This window comes from Diceros bicornis, chromosome 5 (assembly GCF_020826845.1).
Source record: "Diceros bicornis minor isolate mBicDic1 chromosome 5, mDicBic1.mat.cur, whole genome shotgun sequence".
Taxonomy (NCBI): Eukaryota; Metazoa; Chordata; class Mammalia; order Perissodactyla; family Rhinocerotidae; genus Diceros; species Diceros bicornis.
The window spans coordinates 54475344-54487562 of record NC_080744.1 but is presented as its reverse complement, the minus strand read 5'-3'; the positions used below and the strand labels follow the sequence as shown (position 1 = coordinate 54487562).

General features: G+C 41.4%; 1 protein-coding gene across 1 annotated transcript in view; it reads right to left on the bottom strand.

Annotated features, from left to right (window-relative positions):
• The window catches only part of GCNT3 (glucosaminyl (N-acetyl) transferase 3, mucin type), an 87390-nt gene extending 75651 nt beyond the window's left edge, over positions 1-11739 (bottom strand). The window contains exon 1 of the mRNA XM_058541713.1: positions 11662-11739. The gene's annotated coding sequence lies outside the window, so the exon portion shown is untranslated. The remainder of the gene's footprint in view (positions 1-11661) is intronic.
• Positions 11740-12219: the final 480 nt, after the last annotated feature.

Sequence of the window (12219 nt, the reverse complement as noted above, 5' to 3'; positions counted from 1 at the left end):
AAATTCACCCTTTTAAAGTGTACAATTCAATGGGTTTTAATATATTTACAGAGTATCACCATCATCTAATTCTAGAACATTTTCATTACTCCCAAAAGAGACTCCATTTCCATTAGCAGTCACTCCTCACTTCTTCTCCTCTGCAACCCTTGCCAACCACCTGTCTACTTTCTGCCTCTATGGATTTGCCTATTCTGGGCATTTCATATAAGTGGAATCATAGTATTTATCCTTTTCTGTATCAAAATTTCATTCCTTTCTATGGCCAAATAACCATATTTTGTTTATCCAGTCATCAGTTGATGGACATTTGGGTTGTTTCCACTTTTGGGTATTATGAATAATGCTGCTATGAGTATTCTTGTACAGATTTTTGTGTGAACATTTGTTTTCAATTCTCTTGAGTATATATCTAGAAGTAGAACTGCTGAGTCACGTGGTAACTCTATGTTAAACCTTTGAGAAACTGCCAGACTGTTTTCCATAGCAGCTGCACCATTTACATTCCCACCAGCAGTGTATGAGTTCCAAATTTCTTCACATCCTCACCAACACTTGTTATTGTCTGTCTTTTTTATTTTAGCCATATTAGTGGGGTTGAAATATTTCATTGTGGTTTTTGGTTTGCATTTCCATGATGACTAACAATGTTAAGCATGTTTACATGTACTTATTTCCTATTTTATTCTGTTAAATTCAATCCGTGATCTCAAATGATCACACAGTCGGATCCTGTTCCTATCTTTGCAATTCTTTCAGTTCATGGTCAACTGCAGATATCATGGGAGTACCCTCTATAGCCTGTTCTCCAAAAAAAATTATTGAACATCTTGGGACAAGTGACTGGACTCTACAGTACGCCACAAGGAATCTCTCAGGTTGGCCCTGAACCTTATTTAGCTATCTCTGAGTGAGAGTGAATTCTTCTCTCCGTGACTCTAACTCGAACCACCTCTCCGCCCAGGCTGTATGGCTCTCTCATCACCCTCTGCCCTGGAGTTGCTTCTCTGTCCTTCTGCACTTTAAGCATGTGTTCCTTTAGCCACCTGGGCCTCTTCTTCCCCACATTTCTCAGCTTAGCCCCCAAACTATAAAGTCTCCAGACCACATCCAGGGAGAGGAAACCATGTCTGGTTTCTTGAGAAATACTCAAAACCTCTCCTTCTGTTTGGTTGGCTTATTAATTCCTAGGTTCACCCTCCCACCTAGGCACGATGCTGGGGAAGATAAGACCCTTCCTCATCTCAGTCTGGTATCTGCTCCTTAAGTGACCAGGGCTCCCAAATATGCAGACTCTCCAGCACCCTGCAGCATGGCCATGGTCTGACTGAGCAGCCAGAAAGAGGCTCATCAGCTGGGATGGATTTGTCTCCTGTTTTTGGTTCCTTCATCTAGAGCAGGGATTTTCAAGATGTGGTCCATGGACTGCCTGAGTCAGACTCACCTCAAGGGTGTTAAAACTCCAGAACTACTGAGGCAGAATCTCCATGGGGTGGATCCTGAAAAACCTACATTTGGAACAAGGTCCTCAAAGATTCTTACATACACTAAAGTGTGAAAAACAGACATCTAGAGGTATTATTATTAATTTATTGCTAATCGACACACATGTATTCATAGGGCTCTTTAAAAACTTATATTTTTGCCCAAGGACACACATCCCGTAATGAGCAGAGTGAGGACTCAAACACAGGCCTTCTAGTTCCTTGCCTCTCTGCTCCTCCCCCTATGTATCATATCCTCGCTTTTGTCTGCAGAAGCCTCAGGGCCAAAGCCTGATTCGCAGTCACCTGCCTGACACCAGAGAGCCTTGTCACTTTCCTGGAAGGTGAGGGGTCCCTGGATCTCACTCCATCTCTTTAGTTCTCTCTCCCTGTCCCTTCCAAGACATAGGTTTCAAACCAAGAATCCTGGAATATATACTAAGCAGCTGTAGGATAAATATCCATGTAACTCAGATATCAGCTAATTTATGCCAACTTTCCTCCACCACCTCATCCCCTAGCAAGCAGAAGAGACTGCACACAAGTTTAAATAACTATAGACCCAACTCAGCGTTTTGCACCAAATCATATCAGAGATTACTAACTTGCCAGCAATTGGCTGTGTTTGATAGAGCGTCCACCTTGGTCCAATTAGCTGTGACCAGGGGCATAAGCCATCTGGGCAATGGAGACTGTGTGCAGGACAGTTTCACTTAAAGAGTTGTGGGCACAGAAGTCACCATAACTGATATTTTTAGAATAATTCACAAAGTGGTCAAATCACAGAAGGACTACTGAAAGCACATTTTATGATAAGTAGTGTTCCATATAGTTTAAAGCTATTTGCTGATTCACTAATGCTTCAAATAGAAACAACACCATCTACTCTTATATCAATACATGTTCAGTAATAATCATTTATTCAGCAATACTTATTAATTACCTATTATCCAGAATACAGTTTATATTTTGAGAGGGATTCAGGGCCTAGAAGTGGTGAAATCACAATGTAAAGAGAGAGCTTCTTCCCACCAACAAGCATTTTCAGTTGAAAATAATGAACACCCCATGAGGCTTTATTCAAAGGGTCAAGCTACCCACAACTGCCTACAACAGGCAGCAGAGAACTACTAACAGAAGGTGTTACAAAAACATCTGGAAAATGTGTCAAGACGAGTGATGAAAGGGAAGAGGGATTTTTTTTTCAGGCTGAAACTAATGAGTTTTACACACTGATGCTATGATGTTATCTTCCACTCCTTTCTCACTCTCCTCCCTCCCCTTCTGCTGCTTTAAAGGACTGTGAAATGCAGACCTAAGTATCCACTGCACAAAGGAAGGCTCTGACACCGGAATTCCTTCCCATAAGGTTTAGGGATGTAACATGGTTGCAGGAGGAAACACACTACACCTGCAGTCAAAGGATATAGGAGCTCAGCCTGCATCACCAGCTATGTGACCTCGACCAAACATCCTTGAGATTTAATTTCCCTTTTTGTAAAATGGAAACAGTAATTTCTTACTCATTGGGTTGTTGCTGTCCAAATTGAATGAGGTATGTATTTTGAAGTGTCTGGCACATTGTAAGTATTCAATTAACCTTAGTAACTTCAGTTTCTTCATCTGAGAATGAGAATAATGATAGTACCACAAGGGTGTTATGAGGCCTAAATTTTTTAGGTAAAATTGGTTTGTTAATTACAAAGTTCTATGCATGTATCAGGTCATCAATTTAAGAAATTTGAAAGTTGGGGAGGGATAGGTTTTTCTTCATTGTTTCTTTAAAATCTAGCTTATTGCCCCATCTAGTGATGGACTTTATGGTTCTGGAAAAAGAGCCAAAATGAGTTTAAGCTGGAATGATTTCTTCCCAAGTCATATGAAGCCAGAGAATTCTACACCGTCTACCTTTCAAAACACCTGTTTAAAAGAAATCTGCAATAAAATTTATTTTTCACGTTGCCCAGAAATAACATGTAAAAGAGAGAATGTGCATAAAGCACTTTGCATGGAGTAAGTGTTCAATGAACGACTCATTCGGTGGTCCCCAATATTTTCACTTCACCTTCCTTTTGGTGTTTTACTCCCAAACACAGACCCTTTAGAAAGATTAGTTAGTAAAAGTGCATTAATTAAACAACAATTAATTCATTTTACTTTTTATTCACCAAAGACCTTAACCCTTCTGTTATTATTAAGTGGAGCTTCTAATTAGTGTGAGGCAGGAAGCTGCACTTCAAGGAGCTGTTGTAATGGGAGACAACATAAGGAAAGCTGAAACTAGTTAATCTGCAAGTCTTTCAAGGTTAGCATCTGACTTCTGTTAGATATTTTGAGATATTTGGGGAAATGTGACCATGCCTTCAAGTAGATCACTGTCTAGGGAGAGGACACGCAGGTACGTGTAATGGGACAGTATTTTTGAAATATACTAATGTACTGGTGTCTTACATCACTTTGCCCTCCACCTGCGCCCTATTCTGCAGAAGCATCCATTTGCCCAAGAGGGAATGAGGATGGTCACAGCAGGAATGCAAAGAGAAAGCAGTCCACCTTCAGTTTTGTAAACCAGAATAGATATCCTGAAAGCACAGAAAGACAAATCTTAAAAGCCAGGCTTTGCCATGAGAGAAAGAATTTTCTAAATTCCTTTAACTCTTATTACTGGCAAAGGCCGTGGGCTTTAGGCCAGGTCATAAACCAAACCTGCCTCCGTAATGCAGAGAGAACACCCCCTCCTACCATCAGGGGCTTGGACTCCCCCCACCCCCAGGAATGAGGAGGATATGACTGGATGGAAGGCCATTCTGGAGAGGAAGCAGAAATAGAAACCCCAGCTCTCTCTTTCACCCCAGTGGAGTGTGAGGAGGAGGGAGGAAAACTGATGGACATGTCCTCCCTTTCCTTCCTCCTGAGGTGAAACCCAGACGTGCAAAAACTGTTACAAATGCCAAGGTATGGCGACCGGGACCACGTGGCTCTCAGAAAGAGAGGGGGGAGGGGCGGCCCTCCATGGGAAAACTGTCGCTCTCCAAGTTCTCTCACAGCCTGTGGGAAATTCCCATACGGAGGGGACCGAACTGTTGCAGGGTGTCTTCATCAAGCTAGCACCCCAGGAGAGCGGATAGTGAGGGAAGAGCAAGAAGCCCCAGGATCGGGTAGGTGAAAGAAAGAGCCCCTCCCCCCACCCGGCACACCAGCACAGCCAGTCAGCCAGAGCGCCCATGGACAGCAGTGGGTTCAGAATACATAGCTATTGTCTTTGGTGAGGAAGATTGGCCCTGAGCTAACACTGTGTCAATCTTCCTCTTTTTCCTTGAGGAAGACTGGCCCTGTGCTCACATGCATGCCAATCCTCCTCTATTTTGTATGTGGGACGCTGCCACAGCATGGTTTAACAAGTGGTGCGTAGGTCCACACCCAGGATCCGAACCTGCGAATCTCGGGCCACTAAAGCGGAGTGCAGGAACTTAACCACTACACCACCAGGCTGGCCCCTAGAATACACAGCTCTTGACCCCTACCCAGTGGCAGCAGGTGGAAGCTGCAACCAGATATTTTCAGCATGAGGAAAAATAAGCCCACTCCCTCAAGCAGTATGCAAAAATATATTAAATCTCCAGACCAGAAGGAAAATGACAAGCACCCAGAAATCAAGCCTGAAGGCACTGAAATTTATAACCTAACGACAGAGAATTCAAAATAGCTATCAAAAAAGCTCAACGAATTACAAGAAAATACAGAAAGACAATTCAATGAAATCAAGAACTTCTTCACAAAAGAGATTGAAACTATAAAGAAAAACCAATCAGAAATGTTGAAGATAAAAAACACAATGGAGGAGATAAAGAAAAATCTGGAATCTTTAAAGAACAGAGCTGACAATATGGAGGAAAGAATTAGCAATATTGAGGATAGGAATGCAGAAGTGCTCCAGATGGAGGAGGAGAGAGAACTCAGACTAAAAAGAAATGAAGAAATTGTCCGAGAAATATCTGACTCAATTAGGAAATGCAACATAAGGATTATAGGTATTCCAGAGGGAGAAGAGAGGGAAAAAGGAGCAGAGAGCTTGTTCAAAGAAATAATAGCTGAGAACTTACCAAACCTGGCAAAGGAGCTGGAAATAGAAGTGAATGAAGTCAATAGATCTCCTAAATATATCAACACGAAAAGACCCTCTGCAAGGCCTATAGTAGTAAAGCTGGCAAAAGTCAATGACAAAGAAAAAATATTGAGGGCAGCAAGACAAAAAAAAAATAACGTACAAAGGAATTCCTATCAGGCTCTCAGCCGATCTCTCGGCAGAAACTTTACAGGCTAGGAGAGAGTGGAATGATATATTCAAAATTCTGAAAGACAAAACCTTTCAGCCAAGAATACTCTATCTAGTGAAAATATCCTTCAGATATGATGGAGAAATAATAACTATCCCAGATAAGCAAAAGCTAAGGGAGTTCATTGTCACAAGACCCCCACTACAAGAAATGCTCAAGAAGGCCCTCATGACTGATAAAAAAAGAGAAAGGAAATATAAATCTTGGCGTGAGGAGAAAAATAGATAGACAAAATCAGAAAAATTGCAGCTCTCCAGCAGAATAGGTTAGCAAACACTTAATTATAACATCAAAGATTAAGGGAAGGAAAACACCAAAAATAAATATAACCTCATCACTTTAAACACAAACTCACAATAGAAGATGGAATAAGTTGTGACAATAATAACTTAGAAGGAGAAGAGGGAAGGGATGGAATCAACTTAGTCTAAAGGAAATAAGAGGTCATCAGAAAACGTACTATCTCATCTACGAGATTTTTTTATACAAACCTCATGGTCACCACTAAACAAATAATTAGAACATACAATAAATAAAGAGAAAAGTAAGAAAATCGTCATACAGAACTACCAAACTGAATTGGTGGTCCAAAACACATGGGACAAGAAACAAAGGAAATGCAAAAGAACCAGAAAATGAGCAAAAAAATAGCAACATTAAGCCCTCATATATCAATAATCACTCTCAATGTAAATGGATTGAATTCTCCAATCAAAAGACACAGAGTGGCAGGATTTAAAAAGCAAGACCCAACAATATGCTGCCTCCAGGAAACACATCTCAGCTCTAAAGACAAACACAGGCTCAGAGTGAATGGATGAAAGATGATACTCTAAGCTAATGGCAAACAAAAGAAAGCAGGTGTTGCCATACTTATATCAGACAAAGTAGACTTCAAGATAAAACCGGTAATAAGAGACAAAGAGGGCAGTAGATAATGATAAAAGGGACACTCCAATAAGAAAACATATCACTTATAAATATATATGCACCCAACACAGGAGCACCAAAGTACATAAAGCAACTATTAACAAACCTAAAAGGAGATATTAACAACAGTGCAATAATAGTAGGGGATCTTAACACCCCACTTACATCAATGGATAGATCACCCAGACAGAAGGTCAATAAGGAAAGAGTGGATTTAAATGAAAAACCAGACAACGTGGACTTAACAGATATACATAGAGCACTCCATCCAAACACAGCAGATTACCATTCTTCTTAAATGTGCATGGAACATTCTCAAGGATAGACCATATGTTGAGAAACAAGACAAGCCTCTATAAATTTAAGAAGATTGAAATCATAACAAGCATCTTTTCCAATCATACTGGTATAAAACTAGAAATCAACTACAAGTAAAAAACTGGGAAAGTGACAAAGATGTGGAGACTAAACAACATGCTACTGAACAACCAATGAATCATTGAAGAAATTAAAGGAGAAATATCTGGAGACAAATGAAAATGAAAATACACCATACCAACTCATATGGGATGCAGCAAAAGCGGTCCCGAGAGGGAAATTCATAGCAACACAGGCCCACCTTAACAAACAAGAAAAATCCCAAATAAGCAACCTTAAACTACACCTAACATAATTAGAAAAAGAAGAACAAATAAAGGCCAAAGTCAGCAGAAGGAGGGAAATAATAAAAATTAGAGCAGAAATAAATGAAATTGAAACCAAAAAAACTGTAGAAAGGATCAATGAAACAAAGACCTGGCTCTCTGAGAAGATAAAAAAAATTGACAAACCCTTAGCCAGACTCACTAAGAAAAAAAGAGAGAAGGCTGGAATAAATAAAATTAGAAATGAAAGAGGAGAAATTACAACCAATACCACAGAAATACAAAGGATTATAAGAGAATACTGTGAAAAACCATATGCCAACAAATTGGACAATCTAGAAGAAATGGATAAATTCTTAGATTCATACAACCTCCCAAAACTGAACCAAGAAGAAATAGAGAATCTGAATAGACCAGTCACAAGTAAAGAGATTGAAACAGTAATGAAAAACCTCCCAAGTAATAAAAGTCCAGGACCAGATGGCTTCTCTGGAGAATTTTACCAAACATTCAAAGAAGATTTAATATCTATCCTTCTCAAACTATTCCAAAAAATAGAGGAAGATGGAACACTTTCTAACATATTCTATGAGGCCAACATCACCCTGATACCAAAGTCAGACAAGGATAACACAGAGAAGGAAAACTATAGGCCAATACTGCTGATGAACATAGATGCAAAAATCCTCAACAAAATATTAGCAAACTGAATACAGCAATACATTAAAAAGATCATACACCATGATCAAGTGGGATTTATACCAGGGACACGGGGATGGTTCAACATCCGCAAACCAATCAATGTGATATACCACATTAACAAAATGAGGAATAAAAACCACATGATCATCTCAATAGATGCAGAGAAAGCATTTGACAAGATCCAACATCCATTTACGATAAAAACTCTCAACAAAATGGGTATAGAAGGAAAGTACCTCAACATAATGAAGGCCATATATGACAACCCACAGCCAACATCACACTCAATGGGGAAAAACTGAAAGCCATTCCTCTGAGAACAGGAACAAGATAAGGGTGCCCACTCTCGCCACTCTTATTTAACATCGTACTGGAGGTTTTGGCCAGAGTAAGTAGGCAAGGAAAAGGAATCCAAATAGGCAACGAAGAAGTGAAACTCTCGCTGTTTGTAGACGACATGATTTTATACACAGAAAACCCTAAATAATCCATTGGACAACTATTAGAAATAATCGGGTGCCAGCCCGGTGGCGCAAGCAGTTAGGTGCTCGCGCTCCGCTGCAGCTGCCCAGGGTTCACCAGTTCGGATCCAGGTGCGCACCAACGCACCGTGTGTCAAGCCATGCTGTGGCAGAGTCCCATATAAAGTGAAAGAAGATGGGCATGGATGTTGGCCCAGGGCCGCTCTTCCGCAGCAAAAAGAGGAGGATTGGCAGATGTTAGCTCAGGGCCGATCCTCCTCACAAAAAAAAAAAGAAAAGAAATAATTGACAACTCCAGAAAAATTACAGGGTACAAAATCAACTTACAAAAATCAGTTGTATTTCTATACTCTATTAACGAACGATAGAAAGAAAACTCAAGAAGACAATCCCATTTACAATCGCAACAAAAAGAATAAAACATCTAGAAATAAATTTAACGAAGGAGGAGAAAGACCCATACAATGAAAACTATAAGACATTATTGAAAGAAATTGATGATGACATAAAGAAATGGAAAGATATCCCACACACATGGATTGGAAGAATAAGCATAATTAAAATGTCCATACTGCCTAAAGTAATCTGCAGATTCAATGCAATTCCAATCAGAATCTCAATGACATTCTTCACAGAAATAGAACAAAGAATACTAAAATTCATATGGGGCAACAAAAGACCACAAATAGCTAAAGCAATCCTGAGAAAAAAGAACAAAGCAGGAGGCATCACAATCCCTGACTTCAAAATACACTACAAAGCTATAATAATTAAAACAGCATGGTACTTGTACAAAAACAGACACACAGATCAATGGACAGAATTGAAAGCCACACATCTACAGGCAGCTAATCTTCCACAAAGGAGCTAAGAACATACAATGGAGAAAGGAAAGTCTGTTCAGTAAATGGTGCTGGGAAAACTGGACAACCACACTCAAAAGAATGAAAGTAGACCATCTTCTTTCGCCATACACAAAAATTAATCCAAAATGGATCAAAGACTTGAAGACAAGACCTGAAACTATAAAACTCCTGGAAGAAAATATAGGCAGTACACTCTTTGACATTGGTCAATGTTTCCATATCTACTTGGACAAGGAAAACAAAAGAAAAAATAAACAAGTGGGACTTCATCAGGATTAAAGAGCTTCTGCAAGGCAAATGAAACCAGGATCAAAATGAATAGACAACCCACCAGCTGGGAGAAAATATTTGCAAATCATATATCTGACAAGGGGTTAATCTCCATAATATATAAAAAACTCACACAACTGAATCACAAAAAAACCTGATAAAAAAATGGGCAGAGGATATATGAATATACAGATATACAGATGGCCAATAGGCACATGAAAAGATGTTCAACATCACTAATCATCAGGGAAATGCAAATTAAAACAACACTAAGATATCACCTCACACCCATTAGAATGGCTATAATCACCAAGACAAAAAATAACAAATGCTGGAGAGGATGTGGAGAAAAGGAAACCCTAACTCACTGCTGGTGGGAATGCAAGCTGGTGCAGCCTCTATGGAAAAGAGTATGGATATTTTTGAGGAATGTCCATTATGGATTCTTTGGATAAGAATGTCTACTTATCCAAAGAACCTGAAATCAACAATCCAAAGAGGCTTATGCACCCCTGTGTTTATCGCAGCATTATTCACTACAGCCAAGAAGTGGAAGCAACCCAAGTGTCCCTTGACTGATGACTGGATAACGAAGATGTGGTATATATATACAATGGAATACTACTCAGCCATAAAAAAAGACAAAATCGTCCCATTTGCAACACCATGGATAGATCTGGAGGGTATTATGTTAACTGAACTAAGCCAGACAGAGAAAGACCAACACTGCATGATTTCACTCATACATGGAATATAAACTAACACAGGGACAGAGAGAACAGTTTGGTGGTTACCAGGTGGTTGGGGGGTGGGCACAAGCGGTTAAGGGACGCATTTTTATGGTAACTGACAAACAAACGTACAACTAAAATTTCACAATGTTATAAACTATTATGACATCAAAAAAAATCATTCAAAAAAACAATGCCCAGGTACGTTTGAGGAAGCTGAGAACATCGTGGGGAGAGTGGAGAAGGCTCAAGTCTTAAGAAACTCAGCATGCGTCCTGTCCAACATGGTTTGGGCAGCAGCACCCCAGCTGTTGGACACGTGAGTTCTTGGGCAGATTCTAGGGTGCCCGGCTGAGGGCCTGGGAGGTGCTGATGGACCAGCAGGAGCCTGAGGCAAGGGCAAAGGGACGGCTCCGTCCAGGACTTCCGGGCAGATAGGAATCAGTGCCCAGCACAACGTGAGGCACACCGTTAGCTGGCAGCAGAGGTGGTGTTGGTTTACCGGAGAACACAAGCCAGGAGGTTCCAAAGAGCCACACAGCACCGGCGGAAAAGCAGGTACGCGGTGTGGCGGAGCCGCGTGACCATCGCAGGCGCAATTTACTCTCCTTTAGCATTATGTCCGTGTGGGTCCAGTCAGGAAAACAGAAACCTCCCTGGATATCTCAGACAGGGAATTTAATACAGAGACTTGGTCATCCCGGGTGTGAAAACCGAGACGCCAACAAGGGACAGGGAAGCATCCAGAGATCATAAGAACAGGAAGCCCTGCCTGACCGTGCAGCTGAAGGACGACAATTAGCCGCTAGGTGGGCACTGAATGCCTGAACCGTAAATCGCTTCATTTTATCAACATATTAAGATGTAGGTAAATTCTTCCCCCGGATGTCTGCCTGGCTCCCCCCTCACCTCCATCAGGTCTCTGCTTCTCAGCAAGGCCTTCCCTGGCCGTCCTGCTTCCACTGGCACCTCCCTTCCTGGCACTCCCCACGCTCTGCCCCTGCTTTATTTTCCTCCATAGCACTTACCATCAACCGGCATACGTGGTACGTACTTGCTTGTTATTTTCTCTCCCCACCCCCACCTCCCGCCAGAATTAACACTCCAAGAAATGTTGGTCTGTTTTGTGCACTGCCATGTCGCAGCCAGTGCAGAGTCGGTGCTAACTCGCTATTACTGTTACAGCCTGTCTGTCACACTGTCCCGCGTACTCACCGGCACAGCCCCCTTCTAGCTTCTCTGGTACTCAGTTGCTCGTTCCAGGAAATGAGAGTTGAACTCAGTGACCTCCAAGGGCCCTTCCACTGACCATTCCTTGGTCTGGGTTCCTCCTATTGAAACAGATTCCCTAGGAGTTTCTATTCCTTCCACGTGGGGGCAGCAAAGGACAGAGGGCTGACGAGGTGTGGCGGCAGAGCTCGCGCTTCCGTGACGACAGCAGGAGATGGGAACGTGCAAACATCTCACTGCCCTCCATCCCCGCTCCTCTGCCGCTCTCCCTCCGTGTCTCAAAGAGAAGTCAGATCCTTGCTTTATTCGTGTCCCAACCGAGTTCCAAGAAGAATTGAGTCACAAGTTTGAAAATTAAACAAAGCAGAACAATTAGGGATAAAACAGACCAGAGACCATGAAGAGCAATCAGACACGCCTGAGATAAGCTAATTACAATAACTGAGCACTGAACTTAGCTCCAAATTTCTAGGCATCCAGGCACGCCGGGATTAGAGTGAGCACTCACCTCAAATGCTAAATGTGGAGGGGAGCAGCCAAAAT